Source organism: Melospiza melodia, chromosome 9 (assembly GCF_035770615.1).
Source record: "Melospiza melodia melodia isolate bMelMel2 chromosome 9, bMelMel2.pri, whole genome shotgun sequence".
NCBI lineage: Eukaryota > Metazoa > Chordata > Aves > Passeriformes > Passerellidae > Melospiza > Melospiza melodia.
The window spans coordinates 32,017,595-32,041,700 of record NC_086202.1 but is presented as its reverse complement, the minus strand read 5'-3'; the positions used below and the strand labels follow the sequence as shown (position 1 = coordinate 32,041,700).

General features: G+C 46.2%; 1 protein-coding gene across 2 annotated transcripts in view; it reads left to right on the top strand.

Annotated features, from left to right (window-relative positions):
* The window catches only part of SGMS1 (sphingomyelin synthase 1), a 101,904-nt gene that overhangs the window by 16,192 nt on the left and 61,606 nt on the right, over positions 1-24,106 (top strand). For both annotated transcript variants that reach the window (XM_063164087.1, XM_063164088.1), the window contains one exon: positions 16,074-16,190. The gene's annotated coding sequence lies outside the window, so the exon portion shown is untranslated. Of the gene's footprint in view, positions 1-16,073; positions 16,191-24,106 lie in introns of those variants that run through there.

Here is a 24,106-nt window from a genome sequence, read left to right as displayed (position 1 = left end):
TACCATTTGTTTACCTGCACAGGAGGATTATTGCAGCAATGCCTGAAAGAAGCAAGATTAAAAAGGAATTACTGCAGCCTGGCAGGGGTGTGTTGTGCAGAAAATACCTTTTCCAAGTTAAATTCCTTCTCCAAGTTGATGCCTTTGAGGTCAGGACAGAGGGTAAAAAACCTCTGAAAAGGTTTTTTTCACATGAAACAAATTTCTGCTGCAATCTATGGGAACCTCTGAAAGTTGACATAACTTGTGTAGCTGGAAGTTTCAATTTGTTTAATTTATTTTGCTTCCTTAGGGCTCAGCTGTACTTGTTTTGTCGAGTTAGTTTATTTATGGACACATTGTGCTGTTCTTCCCCAGGAATGACCTCTCAACTCCAGCAACTTGTTAATGTTGGTGTCAAGCCTGTTTAAAATCTCTTCCTGAGGTTTGGAGGTTTTTTCCATCAGTCTGGGGAGGTGTGGATGGTTAGCACAGAGCGATTGCTGCTCTTACAGCTGCTTTTTACTAATTAAACACACAGCTGATTGGCACAGGCGTCATCTTGTAATGAATCAAGTGCAAACCCAGCTTGGATTCCTTGTGTGCAGGTGGCTCATTTGTGCTTTCTTTGCAGTGGCCAGAAGAATCTCTTTACCCAGGAGACTCAAACAGTGTCAGGAGAGAGATGTTCCTGCTGAATTTGATGTGTGGGGCAAAGCCTTGCTGGGAGTTTGAGGCCTGTGGTCCCTCCCTGGGTGTGATGTCCTGGCAGGAGCTTTGCTGCTCACCTGCCATGAGGGAATAAAGCACTGCCAGCACCTGGAGAGCACATCCCCAGCCTCTGGACACCCAGGGAACAGGCTGTGTTTGTAGGGTTTGGGAAAATAACGCTCCTGGAGAGCACATTCCCTGCTCTGGACACTCAGGGAACAGGCTCTGTTTATGAGATTTGGGAGAATAAAACACTCCCAGCACAGGAAGACACATCCCATGCCTCTGGGCAGCCAGGGAACAGGTCAGTTTGTGGGATTTGGGAGAATAAAGCACCCCAACACATGGAGAGCACATCCCCTGCCTCTGGACAGCCAGGGAACAGGCTGTTTGTGGGATTTGGGAGAATGAAGCACTCCTAGTACATGGAGAGCACATCCTCAGCCTCTGGACACTCAGGGAACAGGCTCAGTTTGTGGGATTTGGGAGAATGAAGCACTCCCAGCACATGGAGAGCACATCTCCTGCCTCTGGACACTCAGGGAACAGGCTTTCTTTGTGGGATTTGGGAGAATAAAGCACTCCCAGCACATGGAGAGCACATCCTCAGCCTCTGGACAGCCTGGGAACAGGCTCTGTTTGTAGGGAACAGGCTCAGTTTGTGGGATTTGTGGAGAATAAAACAATCCTAGTACATGGAGGGGACATCCCCTGCCCCTGGACACTCAGGGAACAGGCTCTGTTTGTGGGATTTGAGAGAATAAAGCCCTTCAAGCACCTGGAGAGCACATCCCCTGCCTCTGGATACTCAGGGAACAGGCTGTTTGTGGGATTTGGGAGAATAAAGCACTTCCAGCCCATGAAAAGCACACCCTCTGTCTGTGGACAGCCAGGGAACAGGCTCTGGTTGTGGGATTTGGGAGAATAAAGCACCTGCAGAGCACATCCCCTGCCTCTGGACACTCAGGTAACAGGCTCTGTCTGTGGGATTTGGAGAATAAAGCACTCCTAGTACATGGAGAGCACATTCCCTGCCTCTGGACACTCAGGGATCAGGCTCAGTTTGTGGGATTTGGAGAATAAAGCACTCCTAGTACATGGAGAGCACATTCCCTGCCTCTGGACAGCCTGGGAACAGGCTCTGTTTGCAGGGAACAGGCTCTGTTTGTAGGATTTGGGAGAATAGAGCCATCCCAGTAACTGGAAAGCACATCCCCTGCCTCTGGACACTGAGGGACCAGGCTCAGTTTGTGGGATTTGGGAGAATAAAGCACTCCCAGCCCATGCAGAGCACATCCCCTGCTTCTGGACACTCAGGGAACAGGCTCTGTTTGTGGGATTTGGGAGAATAAAGCCCTTCAAGCACCTGGAGAGCACATCCCCTGCCTCTGGACTCTCAAGGACCAGGCTCTTTCTGTGGGACTGGGGAGAGTAAAACACTCCCAGTACATGGAGAGCACATCTCCTGCTTCTGGACAGCCAGGGAACAGGCTCAGTTTGTGGGATTTGGGAGAATAAAGCACCCCAGCCCATGCACAGCACATCCCCTGCCTCTGGACACCCCTGGAACAGGCTCTGTTTGTAGGATTTGGGAGAATAAAGCTCTCCCAACCTGTGCAGAGCCACTCTGGAATTGTTTTCTGTGCCTGTACCTGCACTTGCTGCCTTCCAGCTCCTCCTGCTTGCCTCTGCTGCCTGTGCCACCAACAGGAAAAGCAACACGTGAGACAATTGGAGTGTAAGAGCAGAAATGCTGCCTCACTTGAGCTGCACTTAACCCCTGGCTTTAAGTGGCTGTGAGAGGCTTGTGAGATGTGCTTGATACATTTAAGAAATGAAAAGCTGTGAGAGAGGGGAGGAAGGAGCTGCAGCAGAGCTTCAGGCTGCTGAAGCATTTCTGGGTGTGCATCCCTTGCTTGCTGGCTGCCTGAGGCTCTCCAGCAGGAGAGATGCTCCAGGAGGAGCTGTGCTTGCTGATGGGCAGGGCAAAAATCAGTTTGCTGATTTTTCTTCAGCTCTGTTTTCCTGCCTTGTGCAGGATTTGCTGCCCAAGTCTCCCTGTCAGCTCTTGCTCTGATGTGGTGTGTTGGGTTTGGCGGCTTGGAAAGGAGTTTCACTCACTTCTGGCTCCTCACAGCAGACATTTCCCTGCTCAGGAGTCACCTGCTCAATATTCCTCCCCCACACCTGACCCAGCTTGTTCAATCCTGTTCTTTCCCTGTGAAGCAAGAGACAAAAAAAAAAAAAAAAAGAAAAAGCAGAATTTGCTGTAGCTCACAAAGCTCCCAGATGCATTTAGGTTGGAAAACACCTCCCAGACCATGGAGTCCAAGCCGTACCCCATCCCCACCTTGTCACCAGCACTGAGTGACCTCCCTGCTCACCCTTTCCAGGAAGAAACTCCTCCTGGTGTGTTGTCTTCTATATTAAGAGTTCTGTTATCATTATAGTGCAAGGATTCCATATCACCAGAGCTTCATACCTCCTCGATGTTTCTCACAGGCAGCTCCTCTAAGCACTGACTCTTCCTGGTCCTTGCAGTAACCATCTGACTCCAGTTCCCACCAATCCACTCTTTTATACCACTGTTCTTATTGGCTACAGCTGTGGCCTGTTATCAGCCTTGCTCCTAATCTTCAGTAATTGGTGCAGCTGCAACTCTTTAGGGGATAAGATTACATTCTATACCACTTTCATTTACCCATACTGTATCCCCCTAAAATTCCCCCTTTTTCTTCTAATTAAAGTTACAGCATTTCTAGAAGGACCTATTCAAATAAATTACCATTATTACACATTTATGCATTTCATTTAGAACTAAGAGTTACCCAAATGTTCAAACAACGTATTATTGTACAGATACGTATATATTTAAAATGTTAGTGCAGTTTTATAGCTTTTCTCAGTTTACAAAGTACTTTAACAAACATTAATAGCTGTAATTGATAGATTTTGCCAATAGTTTAGTATTCAAATGCGTTTTCTCCGAATCCACATGGCAATATAGTTTAGACCTGAATCATGTCGGGGGCCACCACTTGTTGTCTTATAGATCAACAGTTCTATTATCATTGTAGTGCAAGGATTCCATATTGCCAGAGTTTTGTGCCTCCTTGATGTTTCCCATAAGCACTGACTGCAGTTCCCACCAATCCACTCTTTTATATCACTGTTCTTATTGGCTGCAGCTGTGGCCTGTTAACATCAGGCCTGCTCCTAATCTTTAATTGGCTCAGCTGCAGCTCTTTAGGGGATAAGATTACATTTTATACCACCTTCATTTACCCATACTGCAGCTCCCTGCACTGATGTCCTGCCTGACCCTCCCCTGGCACAGCTGTTGGGATGGTGACCGGCTCTGTGCCTGCTGGGAAGCCACATGAGAAGGTGACATCCATGTGCCAGGACAAATCCTGGCTCCAGAAATACTCAGTGTGAGGTGAAGGTGTAGCTGTTTTAGCAAAACATCAAGTGGAAACGGCTTATTTTTGGTTTGCTTGCAGCTGTTGTGCCCTTCTTTCCATCCTGCATCAGGAGTTATGACCTAAAAATAAATAGTGTTGTGCAGAGGAGTGGGAAATGAGACAGCATCAGTGATTTCAGGTTTTATTGCTGTGTACACACACACTCTCTGTGCTGAGAGGTTTTCTGCTGGGGCTGAGCAGTGCAGGCTGTCACCACCCAGCTGGGACCGAGCTCTGCTCTCTGGCCTGCTCTTAATCCACACCCCAAATTGAAAAAAAACCCCAGGATTTAGACAAGGCAAAAATGTTGTTAGAGTTTCCCTGAGGTGAGGATAACCCTTGTAGATCTCTGAAAGGGAAGGGACAGATTTATTTGCCGTGCAGTGGTTTGGAGAGGTCTCAGGTGAGGTGAGGTGGCCATGGGCTGCTCTGTCCCCACAGAAGGGCACTGTGCTGGGTTTGCTCTGCCTGTGCCACGCTGGTGGCTTCATTGGGACAGCTGTGTCACTCCACTGCTGTTTGGAGAAGAAATGGAGTGCACAGTGAGGCCTGAAGGTCACTTCTGTATTCCAGCTTGTCTGCTTTAGTGTTGACATTAAATTCTGGGTCCAGGGCAGCTCTGCCTGTTGCTCTTTGTGCTTTGCAAGCAAGGACAGAAATCTCTGTTTGAGCTGGCAGCTGTCCCAGCTGTGACCGTGTTCACAGGGGTTCTTGGATCAGGGAAGAGATGAGCATCTAACACCATGTTTCTGAAGGCTTGATTTATTGTTTTATTATATATATTACATTAAAACTATACTAAAAGAATAGAAGAAAGGATTTCATCAGAAGGCTGGCTAAGAATAGAAAAAGAAAGAATGATAACAAAAGTTTCTATCTTGGACAGAGAGCCCAAGCCAGCTGACTGTGATTGGCCATTAATTAGAAACAACTCTATGAGAAAAATCACAGATGCACCTGTTGCATTCCACAGCAGCAGATAATCAATGTTTACATTTTGTTCCTGAGGCCTCTCAGCTTCTCAGGAGGAAAAATCCTAAGGAAAGGATTTTCCATAAAAGTTGTCTGTGACATGGTGCCTCTTGCCTCATGGCTTCTGTGTGGCTCAGAATTACTTTCCACAGCTTTGGAAAGTGTCTTTGGACAAAGAGGGAGAGGGATCCCCTTTTTACAGGTGATGGTGGTGCTGAATGAGCCTTTTGGTGAATTACAAGCCTGCCTTTCTGCCCCTCCAGTGCTCTCAGAGGTGTAAAACAGTTCTTTCCCCTCCTTTTTTCTCTTAAACTAAGCACTGAGGATCTCGTGTGACTTGCTGATTGTGTAGTCTGTACCTCAGGAAGTGCTGCAGCTGGGTTGGTGTGTTGCATTTAGGCAAACCAGCTAATTTTGGCACTTTGCATGCCTGGTGTGTCTACTTTTCTCTCAGGTGTAAGGAAAAAAAAAAAGGGAAATAAAGTCTGGTTTAAAATCACACCAGGCAAATTCCAGCTTGGAAGACAGCCGGAGTAAGTGAAGGTCTGTGTGGGGTTTTTTTGTGTTTACACTTGGTTAATTCTACTGTTGCAGCAGAAAGAAGTAAGTCCATTAATTAATTAGGCAGTTAATGGATGTAAGGAGCTGGTGCAGAACCAGCTGCTGGTTGGGAATTCCCTGGCAGGAGGAAAACAACCAAACCATATCCCAAGAAAAACATGGATCTGGAGCTCTGGGTGGTGAGCCTGTAGAGAGAGATAAGGATTCAGCCCAGGAAAATGCACTAATTGATAACTGCTCCAGAACCAGTGGGGTGGGAGATAAATGTCCCCTTCCTCTCCCAAAGAATTCCCCAGGCTCAGCAGGATGAGCAACAGGGTCCAGCACATTTAATTTCCTCTGCTGAAACAGGGATTGTGTCTGCTGCAAATGAGAAGAGCTTTGAGCTGGAAAACGAGCTGCTTTTAGGCAATGACATTCTAAATATTCCTGTCCTGCAGTCCTGGGATAACTGGGATCAGCTGAATTGTGATTGTTGTTTGATGTCTCTGGTGACCACTGTGCTTGGTTCCTCTTGTTTTAAACAGCAGCCTTGCTGAGTGCTTGGGGCAAAGCTGTGTTTTAAGGTGGCTATGAGTGTTTTAGGGCTTTAGGCTGGCTGGATTTCACTCCTGTAAGGGAAATTGTGGGCCAGGCTGCAGGGAAATTCCCTTTATTTTCATAGTGGTTCTCTAGAGCGTCTTACTGGGGAAGACCCCATAAGTTTTGGGTTTCGCTGCTGCACCCTCAGGTTTTTCCTGCTGTTTGATCAATTATCTGCTCCGAACAAGTGAGCAAGACAGAAATTACAGCCTTGCTGTGACAACCCTTTGCAGCCCATTACTAAAAGATGACACTTTTTGTTTGTGGCTTTGCTTTAACAAAATAATCCTTCATAGCTGGAAAGCCTTAAGGAAAAAAAAAAAAAAGTTTCTGGCTCTATCTGTAGGAGTTGCAGTTCTTTGCTGTGCAAATGCTGCAATCTACATCTTGCTTTAATGTTTCTCAGAGCTAAAATATTTTTGGATAAACAAAGCTTTTCATATACTGTTCAAAGTGCTTACAGGCAACCTTTACCCTTGGAGTGGAATGCAGCCATGGGGAAAAGTGCAGTGGGAACAAGGACCTCAAACAGAGCTGATGGCCAGGAGTGGGATGGAGTGGGGCAGCATGTCAGATTTAAATGTTCATTTGGATTGGCATATCACATTCCAAGCCATTTATTGTATGAAAAATTACTGGCGTCCATAACCAGATTATTTTTTTGTTTTATAAAACAGTTTGCAGTCAGCTTTTCTCCACCAAATTTCCACTGGATATTGCTGGGTAAGTAATTAGGAGCAGCTAGAAATGTGCTGGAAAACCATAATGTGGCATCTTAGAAATCATGGAGGAACCTAGTGAGCTAAAATCTGCTTTGCTTCCAGAGGAGAAGCACATTTCTGGTATTTGCTGATTTACAGTAAAGAACTTCCTAAGTCTCTCCTACTTGCACGGTGGAAGAGTTTTTCCCCAACCTGCTGTCTGTGAGAGAGCAAACCCTCCCAGCTTGTTAGGCAGTAATTTAAACATAGCTACATGGCCAGAAAAAATGATTTTTTTGCATTCTTGTGATTGGGAAAGGTGGGATGAGGCAGGGACTGGAATCCCAAGGAGTGGCAGTGGCACTGACACTCCTCTCTTAGGGACATGTCAGACTCCTTGCTAGAGAGTGTTGTGAATACACAGTTTCAGTGGGATCAAGTTGCAGGGAGTGGAGGGAAGCTGAGCAACTCTTTGGATGAGAAATTTCCCCAAAAGTTGCTAAATCCAGGAAGCTCCTGGAGCAGAAAGCAGCCAAGGCCTCAGGCAGAGCCTGGTCTGGTTGGGGCAGTTTAGCTGCTCTGAAATGTTGATTTAACTGCTAAGGCTGAGCAGCTTTGAGGGTTTGGGTTTGGGTCATGGTTTATTTTTGCTTCTTCTCTGCGCTTTTGCTTGTTTGTGGTTTTCTGTTGCACTATGAGGCTACAAAGGAAATAAAAACCCCTAAAGCTTGGGGTGACTGACTTTGAGGCTTGTAACAGTGGAGGCAAAACCCTGACTTTGCATTGAGTGTTTGCAGCCCCAAGGGGAATCTGCAAAAAATTCATCCGTGGTCTTGGCTGTGCTGACTCCTTCCATGGGGGCCATACTTTCCCTTTTCCCATTTTTCAGCCTTTCTTTGGTGGAGTTTTGATGAATTACAAAGGTTAACAAGGGATAGCTGCATGCCTGGACTGATATCAATACAATTATTGATAAAATCCTCACTTTAGATGAGACCCACATATGGAATTATATTTTAAGAGCTCAAAGAAGCCTCATTTATAAATTTTAAGCGCCAGCAGCACATTTTTTATACTCAGAAGATCTTTTAATTACTGGAAGCTGCTTGGGCTCATTGTGAGGTATTTTGCCACATTGTGTTTAGGTGTGTTTTTTCCCATTTCAGTGGAGCTCTCAGGGTTCTTCATGGCGCAGGTTGTTTTTAGCTGTCCTGAAAGTATCCCCTGACCTCCCTGCCCAGGAGAACCACAGCATCCTTGCGGAATTGTGGAGTTGGCTGTGCTCCATGTGTCCTTGGAGCAAGCTCTGTGCCTGGGGTGGCTCACAAAGGGGACATTGAGGCAGTCACCAGCTCAGGATCCTGTCCCCCTGAGTCTGCACTAATGCTCTTAACCCTGCTGGGGCTGGAGAAACAGCCAGCAGCTCTGGGCTGTGCCCTGCTCCTTTCATATTGCTCTGTGACTACATTTATCTGTCTATATTTTATATTTATATTTATATTTATATTTATATCTATATTTATATTTATATTTATATTTATATTTATATTTATATTTATATTTATATTTATATTTATATTTATATTTACATTTATATTTATATTTATATTTATACTATCTATATAATTATATATTATTCTATTGATGTTATATATTATTATAATATCTATATTATTCTATTTATTATATTCAGCTATAAATGTTCCCCTGAGTCTGCACTAATGCTCTTAACCCTGCTGGGGCTGGAGAAACAGCCAGCAGGTCTGGGCTGCTGCCCTGCTCCTTTCATATTGCTCTGTGACTACATTTATCTGTCTATCTCAATGTTGTTATTATTATTATTATTATTATTATTATTATTATTATTATTATTATTATTATTATTATTATTAACTATACATTATATGGTATACATTATATGGTATACATTATATGGTATACATTATATGGTATACATTATATGGTATACATTATATAGTAATATAATGTAATGTAATAGAATATAATTATTATACTAGGGATATTATTATATTAATAAATATAACAACACAACATATCTATATATTAATAAATATAATAAAATAGAAAATGTATTAATAAATAAAATAATAAATATAATAAGATGGAAAATATATATATTGTATTATTTTATATTATTTATAGATAATATATAAATTATATATTATGTAATAAATAATATAATATATGTTATTTATACATTATTTATATATTATATAAATATAATAATATAATATTTTAAATGTTATTATTAGTATTATTATATTCTATTTATTACATTCAGCTATAAACCTTTGTGTTTACACTTTTTATTTGTACCAATATTTAAATTTAAAGGGACTTCCTGTAGCTGGAGCTTTCACAGACCTTTCACCCTTGCTGGGGAACAATTTCTATAAACAGGTTTTTCAATATGAATTGCAGGAACAGGCTGGATTATGTTGTGTGAGGAAAACATAAATTCTCTAATGAGATGTGGTCTCTGCAGGCTGTAAATGCTCTGTCTCTGTGCTCTGCCCACCCTCCTTTTGGGATCTGCAGGGATCCATTTGGGATCTGCAGGGAAGCCCCAGGAGCCATCCTGGTCTCTCTCCTCCTTCCCAGACCATCACACCCCTGCTCTGCAGGCGTCCTGTTCCACTGAGGGAAGTCTCATCCTCCTAGGGATTGTTCTGGTGTTAAAAACTTCGAAATCTTGGAAATCTGATCCTTGAGGACCTCTTTTTCTGAAGGAATTCTTGTGATTTCTGTCTTTGCAATGGCTGAATCTCAGCTCTTACCTGTTAGAAGGTGGGATATGTCTGAGGTGCTGATGTTTCAAGGCACTTGCAGAGTGGGAAGAGTTAAATTCAAACTGCTGTGGCTCATTTCTGAATCAGTGGATAGCTTGACAGGCTTTTGGCTGTGAAGTGATGGGTTTAAGTCCAGTGGGAATTCTGACTTTATCTACAGGTCAGGGTGAACTGTGACAGTGTTCACAGGGGTCTCAGGATGAGGGAAGAGACGAGGATCTGATTCCATGTTTCAGAAGGCTGATTTATTATTTTATGATATATATTACATTAAAACTATACTAAAAGAATAGAAGAAAAGATTTCATCTGAAGGCCAGCTAAGAATAGAATAGGAAAGAATGATAACAAAGGTTTGTGGCTAGGGCTGTCTGTCTGAGCCAGCTGACTGTGATTGGCCATTAATTACAAACATCCAACATGGGCCAATCCCAGATGCACCTGTTGCATTCCACAGCAGCAGATAATCAATTTTTACATTTTGTTCCTGAGGTTTCTCAGGAGGAAAAATCCTAAAGAAAGGATTTTTCATAAAAGATGTCTGCAACAGTGAACCATTTCTGTCTCCATATCTTTAGCAGGAGCATGGAGACCAAGCTTGTCATGGAGTCCTCAGCTCTCATCTCATCCTCCTGCAAAACCAGAATAGGTACAGTCACAAGAAAATGGTTCATGAGATACCAAACACCAGTTTGATTGGTAAAATTAATCTGTATAAGCAATATGGAGTTGTTCCTGTTGATGATGGACAACAGGAAACTTCTCTGATGTCATTACAGCCCATAACTGGTCATTCCCTGAATTCCCTATCCCTAACATGTCTAAATGATCAGATTCTGGATTTTTATCTTGGGTCTGGCTGTGCACATCCTGACAAGGCCTCAACAGTGAGCACTTGCACTGTGTTTTGTGTTATTAATGTATTCTGACCTAGCCATAACTTGCTTTCTTAGCATTAACCAATCTTTCCTTTTCCCTTCAAAGTATTTTTGGGTGAATCTGGGGAATTCTGAGCACCTCACCCTTTGGGGACAGATGAAAATATCAATCAGTGTGTGTACCAAGTCACTTCTCACTCCCCGGGCATCCATGTGGGGCTGAGATTTCCTTGGCTCCCTAAGGGGTGGGAAGGGTCATAGCAGCACTGGGGCCAGGTTTGTGGGGAGGAATGTGCCCTGGAAGGTGTTTTTTGGAGGGATGAGCAACAATAAGGTGGGGGAGGAGGTCTGGGGACAGAAATGATTATTTTGGAAACAGGGAAAGAGTCTCCTGCTGCAGAGGTCGGGTGTATTCAGGTCACCATGATACTGCAAGAACTAAGCAAAAAAAATAATCCCATGAGCAAATCCTCCTAATTCACATAATTATGTTGTTGTTGATTGCAGTAATAAGTTTTTTTTTTTTACTTTTTGGGACACTAGGAATGAGTTTGCATCGTGCTGGCAGGTCTCCTAGCAGCTTTCCATGCCCAAAAGATGGAAGGGATGTTTCTGGGCTGCCTCCCTGAGTTCATCACTGCACTATTTAGTGGTTCCCTAGTGCAGATCTGTCTACTTAAACCAAATGAGGATCATTCCTTCCCTTTCACATTGCTATTAGCTGGATGATTTTATTGTCTCTGCAGGAAGAGAGCACAGACAAGCAACTGTAGATTAGGAACAATTTGCAAAATAGTTCCCTGATTAGCACGCCTGTGGAGATGTTTTTCTGTCTAAGGGCTGCACCACAAATTTTACTGGCTCCCTACACGCAAAGAATTAACTGTGAGCAGGATTAAAATGACATCTTAGACATCAGCTAAACGTCCTCTCAAAATCCCTTACGTTGTCTCTAAATCAATTAATTTGATTTCTTCAATCCACAAGCAAACTGGGTTGTGAACTTATATGAGTGATCTATTTAGGCTGAATTTCTCCAGAGTATTTTAAAGAGCACTTCAGTGAAATGGTGCAAAAAAAAAAAGCAGTGAAATATGGAAATACTCTGTGCCAGGCTGCTCTAGTCGTGGGGGTGCCTTCTCCAAGCAGCTTTCTTCAGCCCTCACAGACATTCCTGATCCCTGCTGGTTAAATGGAATAATAACATAAAGCAAGAGCCTGCTCTTGCTCTTTTTCCCACAGTGCTGCTTGTGTGGATGTGGGAAGTAAAAGACACAGGAGAATCCTCAGCTCCAAAGCTTTGCTGATGAGCAGCACAAGGAGTTCTGTAAAGTCTACAAAAGTGGCCCTCAGCACTCAGATGTGGCCACTTAATTCTCCTAAATCCTGGTTTGGTTGTAATTCCACATGGATAGTAAGGATGGTGGCATTCACCTGGGGAAGATTGGAATATTAATGAGAATCCTGCAGCTCTCCACTGGCTGTGACATCTCCAGGTGCATCAGTCAGAGATGGAGCTCCCACTCTGAGCCTGCTGCAGGCTCTGCTGGGGACAATGTGCTGGAAAATGGGGAATCTTCTGGGAATAAGGCAGCAGAGCTCTGCAGGTGTCTGGGTCCTGTTGCCTGGTGGTTCTGAGCTCTGCTGTGACACAGAGAATGAGGCTGCTGCTAATTTCACTCCTTAATGCTCACAGCATCAAAACCTCCTACATTTCTTCTCAGCAGGTGCTCCTGCATTAAAAAAATGCCACAGCATTGCTGTCAGAGCAAGGGGTGGCACAGCCAGAGCTGAGCATGGTCATGTTAGATGCAGAAGTTCACAGACTCTCTGGGTTGGAAGAGATCTCCAAGATCATCGAGTCCAACCCAGCCCCAACACCCCAACTAAACCCTGGCACCCAGTGCCACGTCCAGGCTGGTTTTAAACACATCCAGGAATAAAGTTCTGCCATTCCAGAACTTTATCACCCTTTCTGTAAATAGCATTGGGCAGGATGCTTTTCCAGCCTAAATAATTCTGATTCTGTGGCACAGAATTGTCATTTATGGGCAGATATTCCCCAGCTCAGCATCACTTAGCAACTCCAGGAGCTGCACTGTTTCCACAGGGATACTGAGTTTAGGGAAACAGGGCCCTGAACCTTCTGCAAGCAGAAGGGTGTCCCTCAGGGCAGGGAGGGGTTTGGCTCATTGATTTGGGGAAGACAGCCCTTGTGTTTTCTGGAAAGTGTATCAGCAATGTAGAGTTGGGCAGTGCTGTGTGTGAGCTCTAATCAAACCTTGCCAGGCAGTCCTGCTGCCAGCAGAGCTGCCAGTTCCCAAACTGTCACTGTGCATTCTCCTCCTGCCCTTTGAGCAGCCCAGAAATCAGTGTGGATGTGGCAGGAGACGTGTCCTTGCAGGGAGAGCAGAGGGAGAGGCTGCAGCTGTGAGGGAGCAGCTCGGGGTTCTCCCAGCAAATGCTGCTGATTCACAGCTTGCTCATCAAAAATGTGTGTGTGTCTGAGCACCACTCTGGGATCCATGAGAGCTGTCATGGTTGGGAGAGGGGCCAGGCAGGGTGTGGAGCTTCCTCCTGGGCTGGCTTTGGGGGCTCAGCAACTCTGCAGATAAGGGAGTGTGATAAGGCTGGGAGGACTGCTCTGGTGAGATAATGGCCAGTTACCCATGGAAACCTTCCTGGTGTGGGTAAGACCTCTCATGGTCCTACAGCAAGCAGGCCAGGAGGCTGGAAAGGCTTTCTCTGGCTTTCCCATGGCTCTCTCCAAACAGACAAAACATGTTTGACTCCCAGCTTGTAGCACAGAAAAATCTTCTGGGATGGTGACACCTCTCATGGTCCTACAGCAAGCAGGGCGAGGGCAAGAGGCTGGCAAGGCTTTCCCTGGATTTTCCATGGCTCTGTCCCTGCCTTTTCCATGACTCTCTCCAGATGGACAAAAGCTGTTTGATTTCCAGCCTGTGGCGCAGAACTGGGATGGTGACATTTCTCATGGTCCTACAGCAGGCAGGGCAAGGGCAAGAGGCTGGCAAGGCTTTCCCTGTATTTTCCATGGCTCTGTCCCTGTATTTTCCATGGCTCTCTCCAGATGGACAAAAGCTGTTTGATTTCCAGCTTGTAGCGCAGAAGAATCTTCTGGGATGGTGACACCTCTCATGATCCTACAGCAAGCAGGGCGAGGGCAAGAGGCTGGCAAGGCTTTCCCTGGATTTTCCATGGCTCTGTCCCTGCCTTTTCCATGACTCTCTCCAGATGGACAAAAGCTGTTTGATTTCCAGCCTGTGGCGCAGAACTGGGATGGTGACACCTCTCATGATCCTACAGCAAGCAGGGCAAGGGCAAGAGGCTGGCAAGGCTTTCCCTGGATTTTCCATGGCTCTATCCCTGCCTTTTCCATGGCTCTCTCCAGATGGACAAAAGCTGTTTGATTTCCAGCTTGTAGCACAGAAGAATCTTCTGGGATGGGTGACACCTCTCATGGTCCTACAGCAGGCAGGGCAGGAGGCTGGAAAGGCTTTCTCTGGATTTTCCATGGTTCTGTCCCTGGCTTTTCCATGGTTCTGTCCCTGCCTTTTCCATGGCTCTGTCCCTGCCTTTTCCATGGCTCTGTCCCTGCCTTTTCCATGGCTCTCTCCAGATGGACAAAAGCTGTTTGATTTCCAGCCTGTGGCACAGAAGAATCTTCTGGCATGGTGACACCTCTCATGGTCCTACAGTAGGCAGGGCAAGGGCAGGAGGCTGGCAAGGCTTTCCCTGGCTTTTCCATGGCTCTGTCCCTGGCTTCTCCATGGTTCTGTCCCTGGCTTTTCCATGGTTCTGTCCCTGCCTTTTCCATGGCTCTCTCCAGATGGACAAAAGCTGTTTGATTTCCAGCTTGTAGCACAGAAGAATCTTCTGGGATGGGTGACACCTCTCATGGTCCTACAGCAAGCAGGGCAGGAGCTGGCAAGGCTTTTCCATGGCTCTGTTTGTGTGCCTGGTGTCCCCATCCCTGCAGCACTCACTGAAGGTGAGGCAGTGTGAAAACTCCACAGCAAATTTCCAAGCAATCCTAAATGCAGCTAAAAAGGAGTCTCAAGAAATTAGAATTACCAGGCTTCCATCTGGCAGACAGCTCCTTGGGTTTGGTGCTGCTTCCTAAGCAGAATTGGATTTATTCATCCTCCCCTTCCTCCCCACCTTGTGTTTGAGTGGAAATGTATGAATTGCACTAAGAAATGTGAATGGAGCATGGAGACTTCTGCTTTTGCTTTATCTAAGAGTGAAAGTTGAGTTGGAGGAGCCCTGTGCAGCACAGGGCTGGTTCTATTCCAGATCTCCACCCTGGTTTTGTCTCCCTTGGAGGCTGGAGGGATGGGATGGAGAGTGGCTTTGCTTCCCAGGGCAGGATGAGTGGTCTGTGTGCTGCTGCTGGGCACAGGGATGGGGACAAACCCGGTCCCTGGTGCTGCCACCTGGGGATTTTGGCCATGAGCATTTTGAGTTTGCTTCTCTTTGCTTCTTCCCCTCTCTCCTCAATGATTCTGGTTATTTTGGAGACTATCAGGAAAGGCTTCCAGCCTTCCTCCTTTGCTCCAGAGTCACTTGAGCAGCTCCCTTCAGAGCAAACATTGAGGTTAATTTCTTTACTTGGGGCTCCACGTTGGCAGTGTGTATCCCATGAGTTCTCTGCATTGCTCCTGTAGTTAAGAAAAGGTGCTCTGGGTGTAGCAGGGTGGTCAGCAGTGGGAAACCCACGTTGTTCTGAGGGTGGTGGTCTCCTCCTGTAGCAATTCCATATCCTCTGAACAGAGAGAGACATGGTTCTCTCAGGAAAATCATGGCTAGCTGTGTAGAAGCTGTGGGAAACTTAATTATGATCTCTCTTTCTGTGACCATTGTTTATAGATATGGTTCTCCAGCTATTCATAGTTCACCAAGACTGTGAGAGAAGTTCCTAAAAGCCAATCAGGTCTTAGGTGCACAATTGTTTCTGTAAGAACTGTGGATTTCTAATAATAAAGTGGCTTTTCTTGCCTTCTGAGGATGGAGAGTCTGTATCACTCTTGGCTGTACCCCTTTGGTGATATCCTCCAAACCTCATCTAGGCCTGTTTGGACACAAGGATATTCTCTCTTTCTGAGCCCTGTGGGAAATACTATTTTTAAAATGCAGCTGCTCTATCCCTGGAGATGCCCAAGGCCAGGTTGGCTGGAGTTTGGAGCCACCTGGGACACTGGAAGGTGTCCCTGCCATGGCAGGAGTGGAATGAGATGAGCTTTGAGGTCCTTCCCAACCCAAACCATTCTATGGCTTCCCTGTATATCCAAACTCTTAGACCTTGAGCTCACCTCCTGATGCTTTAATGAAGAATTACTGTTAGCTCCACCTCTTCAATGTCCTTATTTTTATTTGTTTGCTGTTTTGTTCACAGTGACTCTCATGACTCTGTGAGAAGCTGCCAGCAGCAAGTCTGAGCTTCCACTCTCCTGTTTCCAAATGAGTTTCTGAGCTGATGCATCCAGTGCTCTGGCTAGAAAAGCAGTTTCAGGTAGGTCAGGGCATCTTGCATTTTGCATTTTCAAGTGTGTTCACCTTGTTTACTGTGACCTGAGTTGGGGCAAGTTCTTGTTATGGACATTTTGGATATTTGACAAACTGTCTAACTCTGGTATTAAATTGTAAAATCTTAGGGAAAGAAGCTGAAAGATCCCTTAGATCAATGCCTTCTGCCTGCTTCCAGGGAAGGATGACTAAGAGCAGAACTTGAAGGTGTAGATTGTGGATAAATGCTCCCAAAACTCTGCTTGTAAAGAAATCTTTGCCCTTCTGGCTGTGGAAAGTGGAGTGATAGATTGTGTAGAGAGCCAGAATGAAGGCTGGAATACCTGTGTTCTGTTCCCAGCTTTGGCTTTGGCATGGATAAATGACCTGCAAAGAGAGAATAAACAGGGTGGATGCCCTTTATTGCTGCTTGTAGTTGTGTTTTTGTCTTTCAGTAATCTTTTGAAGCTGCGTGAGGATTTGCTGAAAGGCATCTCATAAGATTTGTCATGGTTTTGTTGGGTTTGATCCGTGCTGGAAAGCTCCATGACTGACTGAAGAGGTAGAGGGGAGGTGTAGTGAGAATCAGAAAATAAAAGGGGAGTTTTGGGTGTACAGATTCTGAGGAAGAGTGTTCTAAAAGCTGATATTTGTTTGTGTGCAGCCCCAGTGTCCAGCACCTTGAGTGAACCAAGTCTCTAATGCCTCCCATTCCTGGTTGGGAAACTTTTTCCCTTTTTCCTGAGAATTCTGGAATATTAGTGAGCCTTAACTGGCTGATTGTGAGAGGCTGTGGTGGGAGACAGAGCAGAACAGCATCTTTCAGTTGTGATTCTTCCTAATCCAGCTGGATTCTCCCTGAGCATGTTTGTCTTTGGAAAATTTGGGGTTTGCCCCTCTCCAGTGGCTGTCCCAATTCTGCATCTCTCTGCCTCTCAAAGGCTGCATAATTCAGATGTTCAGTGGCTTTCCCACAGAATCTGTAAGAAAAAACACCAGAAATCCTGAGGAAAATGCTGTGACTAAACACCAAGTCTGCTGAAATAGAGGGAAATGATATTTTTGTGTGTCACAGGTCAGGTGAATGATGAGCAGGTTTTTTGCACTTGTTGCTCTCTGAAAGCTGTCTCTGTGTCAGTGTTCTGGACAAACTGTAATAATACCAAGGCTTGGTTTACAGCACTTGTGAAAAATTCCTGCTTTCCCCACCCTTCCTCAAGTACATCAGTGCTGGGAGCAGGAGATACTTTGAGCAGACACCTGAATCTCCTGTCACTGCATTGATTCAGCTCCTGTTTGCTCTGCATCCAATACACAGCAGTGATGAATAATGCAGGCATCTATTACTTAAAGTTTAATGCAGCTTTAATCAGGCTTGGACATCAAGAGGTGCAGAGGAGGCTGCTCTGCTCTGTGCTGAAGGGAAAAGATTCACTCCAGGTGTGGCTGGGTCTGTGTTTTTGGGCTGTTCCTTTGCCCAGGGCTGTCACTGTCCCCTGGGCTGGCCCTGCTGAGGGACCTCCAGGGCTGTGTCCAGTCCTGGTTCCCAATGCAGGAAGGACATGGAGGGGCTGGAGCGTGTCCAGGGCAGGGAATGGAGCCCCAGGAGGGGCTGAGGGAGCTGGCAAGGGGCTGAGCCTGGAGCAAAGGAGGCCCAGGGGGCCCTTGTGGCTCTGCACAACTCCCTGCCAGGAGGGGACAGCCAGGGGGGGTCGGGCTGTGCTGCCAGGGAACAGGGACAGGACAAGGGGAAAGGGCCTCAGGCTGGGCCAGGGGAGGCTCAGCTGGGACAGCAGCAGCAATTTCTGCATGCAAAGGGTGCTCAGGCCTTGGCAGGGGCTGCCCAGGGAGCTTTGCAGTGCCCAGCCCTGCAGGTGTCCCAGGCAGGGCTGGAGGTGGCACTCAGTGCTCTGGGCTGGGCACAAGGTGGGCACTGGGCACAGCTGGGACTCCAGGGGCTGGCAGGGATTTTCCAGCCTCAATAATTCTGGGATTCTGTGGCACAGCTCATCACTGATGTGCAGATACTCACTTGCAGCTGCCTTGGTGTCTGTGACCTCTGGTTTTTGCTGTATTTATCTCAATCTGTGATAGCCCAGGTTCTGTGTTTGTGGGGTCAGAGAGCATGTGGATGACTCTGCTGTGATCAGGGATCTCACAGTGGCATTTTAAGGCACTGCTGTCTCTTCAATGGCTTTTTTTTTTTTTCTTCTTGGTACGAGTATTATTTTTTTAAACAAAGGAAAAACATCCCTTTCATCAATTGTTCCCTTTGCAGAAGTTGAGCCTTAAAATAATCCAGGAAGCCTTTTGTTATATAAATATACTCATCCTCCAGCTTGGCACTGAATGTGCTTGACAGAGCTGCTTGCTGAATTCTGTTTTAAACTTGAATTTCAGTGGCTATGAAGGAGAAACCCTGGGCTCAGAGAGCAAAGCAAACCCAGCTTGCTGTGTAATCACAGTGTAACAGGGACTATTTAGAGCAGTGGAAAGCAGGGGTTTGTGCCTGGAACTGTTTCTGTGTCTCAGTGATTTTTGTTTCAGCTTGTTACAGCCAGGTATGCCCATACCTACCAAATTTAGCTCCATGGGAAGGGAGCATATGTGCAGTCTTTTGAAAATATTCCTCTTTAAGTTGTTTGCTCAGGAATAGAATTGTGTGTGAATACAGCAAGGGTTGGAATGGTTGACAGTAAATTCCAGTGCAGAGCACTCAGTGGTGAGATCTCCCAGTAAAGTGGGCAAGAGGTGACAAAAAAATTCCCAGAAACTCAAAAATCCATCAGCCACAAAAACTCACCAGCCTGTGAATTTCAAATAATCTTTGTCAGAAGTGGTGGCTGTTTCCTGGGTGTGCGCATGAAAGCACCTTGAGGGGAATTTATGAATCATGTGGAGTTTTCTGTGTCCTCTGTAGGTCACACTTTGATTGTGACATTGGCATTTTTAAGTGACACCTTTGGTTTGTTTTGCTGCAAGCCTGAGCTTGAAGCTGCTGCTGACTGAGGAAATTGGACTCAGTGCTCTTGGAGATCTTTTCCAACCGAAATGTTTGATTATTCCTCCCAACTTCTCACAGAATCACTGGGTTGGGAGAGACCTTCGAGAGCATCAAATCCAGCCCAGCCCCAACACCTCAACTAAACCCTGGTGTCACATCCAGTCTGTTTTTAAACACATCCAGGGATGGTGACTCCACCACCTCTCTGAGCAGGCCATTACAATGTTTTCTCACTCTTTCTGTGAAAAACTTCTTCCTAATATCCAACCTATATTTTCCCTGACACAGCTTGAGATGCATTCATCAGAACTATCCCAGAGAATTGGGGATGTTCAGAGGGTGTTGCAGGATGTTCCTGGGTGGTTTTGGTCCAAACAGGGACAGATTCCACCATCCCAGGTTGCTCCAGGCCCCATCCAGCCTGGCTTTGGACACTTCCAGGGATGGAGCATCCCCAGCCTTCCAGGCAATTACATCTTTGCAAAACTAAAGGTTTAATGGAATTTTGGAGCAGAGATTTTATATACCCTGTGTTTAATTTGTTGGATCCATCAAGTTGGGTTTTGGTAGATTTTTTTAGCTGCTTTATTCAGTGGCTTGGCTTGTTCTGGGTGCTGTAGATAATTTCCTTCTTGTCTCCTAATTTATTTGCCTTCAGACATGTAGCTGCTGCCGTGTGTTTCCAGGAAAATGGCAAGGATGTGCCAGCAGGAAATGGCTGCAGTTAATGAAAATGGGTTGTACTTGCTGATGATGAATCCTTCATCCAAAGAGGGAACGTTCCCTCTCCAGCTTTGTGGCCTGAATTAGCATCTGACTGTTCCTTTGTCCTGGGGCTGCCTCTGAATGACTCTGGAACTGATTCATGGCTTAGGGCCCCCAGTAATGGGATTTCCTGTGAGGGTGTGTCCCCAGTCCTTGCACAGGTTCAAAGGGAAAATGGGATTTCCTTCCTGTCTTGTATCCTCTGGACTGGTGCCCCTTGCCTTTGGCTCCCTTTCCTCCCTGCCTCTGCAACCCAGGAGGTTTCAGCTGGGATAAACTGTCCAATTAAGAAGTGACACCCAGATTATTTTTACTTTTAACTGAGTAACCAGCCACCCATGTCCTGCAGTGCAGACTTTCTTTCCAAGCCATCCCAGCTCCTCATCATCCACCCAAGGCTTGTGGGGACAGGGCTGTGTTCTCCTTGGGTTCAAGAGTGAGCACAGACACATTTAGTGCTTTTTGAAAGGCTTTCAAGTGCAGCACTGCTCTTTCTGCAGCTCTTTTTGCTTCCTTTGAAGGCTGAGCAGCACCACTGAACCCGGGCCTGCAGTGCGTGACTGCTCCCTCAGCAGGCAGTTAAAACATCAGCTATTACACTGATGTGCAAATGTTATTTTGTGCTGAAGTCATGCTGGAAATAGTTCAAAATGTCTTGTTTATTTGGATTCACGAGGGGCACGCTGTCTCGCTGAGCTCTGATCTTGTTTTGCTCTCTGCTTGCTTTGCAATCAGCAGAGCTGGATTCGAACCACGCTGAGGGATTGAAGGTGCCTCTTGCTCTGAGGGCAGCACCCCTGGGTTTGTGCCTTTTGGGACAGCTGGGGTGTCAATCAGGTGTTTTCCCTCACTCCTTGGATGGGTGGAACAGGTTCTGCTCCTGGGTTGAATTAAACCCTGTGCCCTGGGCTCAGGTGAGACCCCACCTGCAGAGCTGCCCCAGCACAGGAGGGAGAGCCCAGGGCAGGCCCCAGCATGGGCAGAGGGATGGAGCAGCTCTGCTGGGAGGAAAGGCTGGCACAGCTGGGGGGGCTCACCTGGACAGGAGAAGCTCTGGGGTGACCAAACTGTGGCCTGAAGGAGCTGCAGGAAACATGGAGAGAGATCCTTTAGAAGTGATGGAGTGACAAGGGGGGATGGCTTCCCAGTGCCAGAGAGGAGGTTTAGATGGGATATTGGGAATTAGGAATTGTTCCCTGGCAGGGTGGGCAGGCCCTGGCACAGCTGTGGCTGCCCCTGGATCCCTGGCAGTGCCCAAGGCCAGGCTGGACATTTGGAGCATCCTAGCATAGTGGAAGGTGTCCCTGCCCATGACAGGCAGGGAATGGGATGAGCTTTAAGGTCCTTTCTGTGATTGTTTTAAATATCTCTTACTGGATAGGCACTGACTCACTTGGTCATTATCTCAATGACAGATGCACTTGTTTAAAATGACTCCACGGTTTTGCAGTTTTATTGCTCAGCAGATAATGCACTTATTGGGATTCTTGCACAAGATGCTTTGTTTCAGTTCACTCCCTAAATGTTTCTCTCTGTGTTTGCAAGATGCATGGAAATGGAAGGGTTTTTTCTGGCCTGTGCTGTCCCCATTGCCAGGGAGCAGTGCAAGGCTGTCAGCAGCTGTTTGACAGATTTTCATGTACAAAAAGTTACATCTCACATATTTTGCTGTGCAGGGATAAATACACAGCAAAGGGTGGGTGAAATATTTGATCTGAACACACTGAAGGATTTTGTGGTGTTGTCTGTTCTGTCACCAGAGTCCTGTGTGACTGTCCCAGCTGTTCAAATGATGTGTGCACCCCTGCTGCATCCAGGCAGGTTTAAAAATCCTCCTGTCCAGAGCATGCTCCCTGCATTGTGGAGCATCCTCACTGACACATCACTCAATTCCCCAAGCTTTGCTGGGAGTTTCTTGGAAAGCTGGGGAGCTCCCTGAGCTGTGTGTGGCACATCCAGAGGGGCAGGAAGGTGAGGGACAGGCTTTGCACACAGGCTGTCATTATTAGGATATGTTAATGGTGTAGTTCCAGGTGTTTTTTTGGGTGCTGGTGCTGATCCAGGTGAGCTGAGGCTTGTGCCTGGTGCTCTGTGCCAGCAGGAGTGCCTTGCTGGGCATTGGTTACCAATAAAAATCCTGCTGCTGCTTCCCAAACTCAGGGGCAGCCCCCAGCTTGCTCTGGATGTTTTGTTACAATTTCCTCACCTGTGTTTGGGTCTCTATGAAGCTTCTCAGGGAAGGCAGCTCAATAGCAAGGCAGTGTCTCCAGCTCTGCAGTTTTGCTGATGTGTTTGAAGTCCCCAGACAGTTGATCAGGCAAACTTGCTGCTAAATGGATGATCTAATTCCCGGTGAATGCTGTGATCACAAGCATTACCCTACATCACAGAAACAATTTGAAAACCAGTGCGTACTCCTCAAGCTGTCAGTTGTCTTTCAGCACCCTCCTTGTGCTCTTTCATCTTGAAATGCTCGTGCTGAAGCTCCAATAAACTCACCTGTCAGCAGCTGCAGGGATGTCTCCTCTGTCTCCAGCTCCTAGCTGTAGCTGGCAGTTTAAAAGCTGTTTACAGAGCAGATAAAGCAAGGAGCTCTCTTGGAGCTGCTGTTTCTCTAAATGATTTTTCTTACACTCCAGTTATACTCAGCACGAGGTTGTGTTGGTGCCTGGTGAGGATTGCTCAGAGCCAGCACATGAGTTCTGTGCTCAGGAACCCCTGAGGACATGGGCAGGGCAGGAAGGTGTCCCTGTGCAGAGGGAAAATGGGATAGAGAGAGGTGACATCCTGGAAAAAGAAGGGGACACAGCACCCAAAAACCTGACTGCCTGAAGAGTGGCCCCCAGCAGAAGAATGCTCTTTCACAGCCCACAGATATGTGGTCTGAATTTTGCAAGGGAGAGCTCTTTTGAAATCTGAAATTTATGGACTCATAAAATCATTAGGGCTGGAAAGACCCCTGTGTGCCCAGTGCCCACCTTGTGCCCAGCCCAGAGCACTGAGTGCCACCTCCAGCCCTGCCTGGGACACCTGCAGGGCTGGGCACTGCAAAGCTCCCTGGGCAGCCCCTGCCAAGGCCTGAGCACCCTTTGCATGCAGAAATTGCTGCTGAAATTCCAAGGAACTGATGCCTTGAGAAGGCTGACCTAGAATAAAGAATGAAGCAGGGATTTATTAAAAGGATCTCCTCCATGGATCCACCTTGGGCAGCACAAGAGCCCAGCCCGGGCTGCACCCAAGGTGAACCAAAATGGGCACAAAATGGATGAGTGGTCATGAAATATCCCACTTTAATCAGTTCTGCTCCATTTGCATATTGGAGTTAATTGTCCAATTAAAGCTTTAGGTTATGGAGTCCCATCCTGCTTGTTTTTCTCTCTCCAGTCCACGTTGTTTGTGCTCTTGGGCTGAGATTTGGATCATTTGTCCTTGGTCCCCAGCTGGAGCAGGAATTGTTTTGTCTCCCTGCTCTGTGCCCAGAGCTCGCCATCCCTTAGTGTAAAGCTCAGACCCACACACTAAAGCAGCACGGAATCTGAAAAATACAACAGCTAAAACCTGAGGCATCAGAATATCTAAGAGTCTATTTTTTTGTGGACCTGTTTATTCTCTTTCTTCTCCAGGGGGGATCCTAGATGGTCATTTCAGTGAAATCCCTGTTCTCATCCCTCCTTTCTGTTCCAGCATACAGAACTCTGCAGTAGGAATATCTGACAAATTGCCCCAAGGAGCAGCTTTGTTTTTACATCACAGCCTTGCAAAAAGCAACTCTAAAGACTTAGATAAGTGAACTTAATTTAAAATCTACTTTAAAAAAACAGCAAATTTTTGTTTTGAGTCCTTCTGCTTCTTGCTTGTGCAAGAGGCACCATCCTTGTAAAAGTCTTGCTAAATCTGAAGCTCTTCTCTGTTTGTTTACAAAAACCAACCCATTGTTTCCATGTGGATGCACTGGTTGTTAAGTTTTATCTGGAGAATTCTGATACTCAGCCAGGATCTGCTTCTCTGTGGTAATTTGAGGTGGGGTGAAAATGGACACTTCAAAGCAATCCTGTGTTGTCATCCTGTGAGTTTGAGATGCTGAAAACAGTCAAAAAAAAAAAAAAATCTGTGTCCCAGCAGGAGTTTGAGGCTACAGCTCTCCCCTGGGTGTA